The sequence below is a fragment of the Alosa pseudoharengus genome, unplaced genomic scaffold, assembly GCF_046254945.1.
Source record: "Alosa pseudoharengus isolate Yale_2024_CS ecotype anadromous, Long Island Sound unplaced genomic scaffold, YU_APseudo_1.1 YU_APseudo_1.1_scf_19, whole genome shotgun sequence".
NCBI classification, from domain to species: Eukaryota; Metazoa; Chordata; class Actinopteri; order Clupeiformes; family Clupeidae; genus Alosa; species Alosa pseudoharengus.
In genome coordinates, this window is record NW_027468657.1 from 19,461,483 (window position 1) to 19,466,384 (window position 4,902).

The following is a 4,902-nucleotide window of genomic DNA, read 5'->3' on the forward strand; positions in this document are numbered from 1 at the left end:
TGGCAAACTGACTCCTGACACTACACTAACATGAGCAGACTGTACACACTAGGTAAGCTCTCCAAACGGCAGCCATCTTCTTATCTCCTCAGTGACATCTTTCCACAAGAATATGAATCATTCACCATAATAACATTATTTTTTTTCCTTTTTGTGTCAACATTTTACCCTCCATTTGTTTTTTGTTACAAAGTCATTGTCACAAAGACACTGTACAAATATTATTCCAAAGGAAAAAAAAAAGTACCTGGATATAAAAAGTGAGATATATAGAGACCTGTTACTGAGGTGTGAAGCTGAGGTAAGGACCTGTCACATTCAGTATGAGAGAGAGAGAGAGAGAGAGGTGAAAGACTACCATAGACACTGCAGCACAGGGAGGCAAGCTCTGTTGCTCCGCTATGCACAAACCTCTCTCTTTTTCAAATAAAATTAAACAAAAAAAAAAAAAAACAACTTCACTGTTACATCCATGCCGGCACAACACTGATCTCATCCGTGTGTAACACACTGAGCTTAAACTGTAACTGCTAGGTAGAGCCTAAACACAGACGGACAGATACACACACACACACACACACACACACACACCGATAGACTCACTCACATACACACACACACACCCACACACAGGCCAGATTCAGACACTGAGGTGTTCCTGTGTGAAAGTTGCTAACAAATTGCAGAAATACAATAAGACTGAGTTGGCGCTCAGTATCCTGGCAACAGACACTGTCCGAGGAGGGGGCACGCGTGGATCACGGCGGGTGATCCCGCACGACCCAAAAACATTCCTGAGAGTTCCCGAGACATTCCCAAAAGCACAGCACTGTCTGCTGCTGGAAAGACCACAGATCGAGAGCATAGTCGTGACATCACTGGGTCAGGTGACTTACTGCACAACACCATAACCAGAGGGGTGGCATGCACACATACACACACACACACAAAGACACTTATGCATGCACACACACACACACATGCATGCACGCTGACACACACACACACACAAACGTTTACGTCACACGCAGGATGAATGAGGCTGCCATGTCAGTATCTCTCTGCTATGAAACTCCCAAGCGTTACACCCACTGGCGCACAACCAAGTTGTTCCTGATATCGTTCCTATTCCAGACAGTGTGCCTGAGGCTGCAATGGATGGGGGAAAAACCATTCACTAATTTTCCTTCTTTATCCATTCTGTTTTTCTCTTATTCGTCCATTCATTCATTCATTCATCCATTCCTTTGTCACTCATCCATTGTCCTACTTTAATTCAAATTTTCTTTTTTATTCATTCACTTTTTTTTCTTTCTAATGGCTGTTTAGTTGTTCCACTTATAAATGGAAGAGATGATTTAGAAAGCTCTTTCCATTCTCTGGTCCATTTTTACAGCCAGCCCAGGGTTCTGCAGAATGTGATGGTTCCACACAGAACCTCAGGTCCGCTAGAACCACCACTGGCATATCAGACTCTCCCAGCAATCAGAGAGCCTTGACCCTGAAAATGTCCCTGCTAGAATAACGTATAGGTTACACAGTAAAACGTCAGTTGTATACAGTCATGGCTGAATTTGGTACCCTCACAGATTATTGAAAGAATTTCGTACTTAACTGAAAGCGATGCAATTCAACTCTATCCTTTCTTTCTCAGTGCTGTGGTTGGAAGATTTGTTGGCACGCTAAAGGGTGAATTGGCTAAGTGATGTAACTGCGTGAGGTTGACTTCCTTTCTCCATCTAAGCCTTTCAGCCTATTCATTGTAGATGGAGAAAGGAAGTCACTCCGCAGTTTAGCATCCTTAGGTGCACAAATTAACACAGACCTGAGAAATGAAAGGATAGAGTTGACATTGTTGTGCAGGTGTACATATTAGGTAGTTTAAGGCGCGTGAGACTGTAACCAATATCAATGGATGTGGCTGCATGAGGAAAGCGAACCGAAGGATAGGGCAAGAACGTGGTAGACACAGAGCCAAAGAAAACTTCCAAGGCCAAATCCCATCGAACATCTCTGGAAAGAGCTGAAACATGCAGTCTGCAGAAGGCACCCTTCAAACTTGATGTCTGGAGCAATTTTTTTAAATGCCATAATTTTGTCTGGAGCAAATCTTTTTAAATAAGAATGGTCAAAACTATTTGTTGACTGATGCGGAAGTCTCATTTTGAGCTACAAAAACAACAAAAGTTGTTGGAAGAGACTGCCTGTAAAGGATTACTACTATTATTACAAACTATTAGGTGAAGGGTACAATCATTTTGTCAATGCCATTTTCAAATTACTTAAAATATTATGTGTTTACCTGTGCAACTTTCAAATGATTTCAAAGGAAAAATGAGGGCTTTGGGCTTTTTTTGCCTTTATTTGGACAGGACAACAAAGAGTGACAGGAAGTGAGTGAGAGAGAGATGGGGGTGGGGAACAGGAATTAACCGCAGGTCGGATTCAAACCTTGGTCCCCGTGGGCACTCCGACCCGTACATGGTACACACACAGCGCCCCCAGGGTTTTTCTTTTTTTTGTGGAAGGGTACCAAAAATTTCAGCCACAACTATATCCTCATGTGCTCCTATGAAGTCACACATTCCTTTGGCACTAGTGGGAGGAGATCTCACAGCCTGGGGACAAGCCCACTAGCCATTTTATTGATCCTTCACCTTTAGCCAAAGGCTTTCAGTCTGCTCTGAGTGCTGCCTTCAGGTAACGTTTAGGTCGACTTGCTGTAGGGGACAGAAATGCCATGAATGCTTCACCAGGGGAGATGTGAACATTCTAGTAAACGGATGCATTCATCAACGATTCAATTCTAAATTTCCACATTCTAGTTGATGAATCCAAACATTCTTTAGAAGATGACACCTGACATTGCCACCTACCGGTAATCCACATTTCACAATAGTTGTCTCCAGAGAGATAGGGTAAAGTCCACCTGGCTACTTGAGACAAAAAGACAACAACTTGCTCTTAACCTGCCCACCATCTTAACGTCTTTCCAGACAGTTCATAGCTCTACTGGTCACTGATCATTCACCCTGTAAACATAGCCAAACATGCACCGCTCTCTCTCTCACACACACACACACACACACACACACACACACACACACACACACACATAATCTGCTGTCCTGAAAAACACTGCAGTCCAGCAGAGGTAAAACGAGTCAAAAAAGAGGACAGAATTTTAAAAATATATAAATGTTTTAAGAAGACATTTTGCCTTGCATCCAATTTCCCCTTCTCCAGGAAGTCCAGGAAGAACAAACAAACAAACAAAAAAAAAAAAAACAACAAAAAAAAATCTGTTTTCCAGCTCCTGATAAATGAACCACTGAGTATCAAATGATGAGGTATTCTATTGCAGATCACCCATTCCAACGACAGAGAGGAGGCCAGCGCAAAGCGCTGATGGTTGACATTCTCGTCGTGCATCACCAGCTGAAGAGTCATAGTCCTACAGATAGCAGGCTAGGAAACAAAAACTCCTACACAGAGATGAGATGGAGGCTCCCCAAGTACACACGCACACACACACACACATATGAACACACACACACACACATACATACACACACAGTTAAAGAGGAAAGGCTGATTTGGTGTCTGAAATGTCATATTAGCTTCTCTTCTTGCAATCAGTGCAATCCCGTCTCCTGCACAGGGACTGATGAGCTCTTTGAGCCTCTGAAATCACACACAGCCTGCCATGATGATGCCCTGACTGAACAACACACAGCTCTCTGTTCATGCACCTCCTTGTGCAGAACTGATGCTTTTTGGACCAAATGAACACTGACCAAAAGAAGCACAAGGACCGCATACTATGCAGTGAATGCCTCATATGTTGACACACACCGCACACACAAACTCACACACAGTCTAGTCCTTGTCACAAAAAAAAAAGAAAATTGAAACAGCTGAAGAGCTGAAGTGGGCACATAATGGTTTCTACAGACAACATTGTTAAAAAGAAATGACCACCATGAACACCAGCTTACACCCAAAAAGACTGTCATGTGCAGCCTAGATGGTTTCCATAGATACCATGTACAGGTCAGCTGGTTTCCATAGGCAACAAGTGGCTTTACATCCATCTAGATGGGCTAGAATAAACAATCAGTGTCACAATCAGTCCAAAGGTGGGCAGGCACTGTATGTTAGTCAGTGCGTCAGTCACATGACATGGCAACTCCCACTACGCGTTTCAATTGGATGCCACTGCTGTGTGCGCACACTGTGCATTCGAAAGCTCAATTTGCAAGACAGCCAGCAAAAATATCTGAGAATCCAGAAATCCAATCGGATGGGACCAGAGCAGCAATATTAATTGTTACAATTTCTAATCAGGCATCCTGAGCCAGCTCAAACTACGCGACAATATAAGACCGGAATTTGGCCCGATTCAAACGTTTCTCGGATGCGACTGATTGAGGGCTAAATCGGGTCCCAATCACACACAGCAGCCACATTTACATAGACACCTCTAGCGGCTCAATCGAATAAAAACTGTCAATCGGAATGAAAATTCCTGATCCGATCAGAATTTTAATTGTAATGAAAGAGGTGGTGTAGTCCGCTCCTATTCCGAATGAACACCCAAGTCATTCGGATTGACTGCTGTATCTTCTCAAAGAAAAGTAGGCAACAACGGCTATTCCGATCGAAGATTCTAAAGCGCTTCAGAGCACCTGATCGGAATAGAATGTATCCCATGTAAACAGACAGTAATCGGAATCAATCAGAATAGTTTAATCGGAATGACAAAAAAAAAATGTCCATTATGTAAACGTGCCTATTGTCTGCTTGGTATAACTGCACTCCAGACATACAGGATTCCATCATAAAGGTTTCCCTGGAAACCTGGTAGTGGCCGACAGATTTCCATGGAAACCACAGACTGGC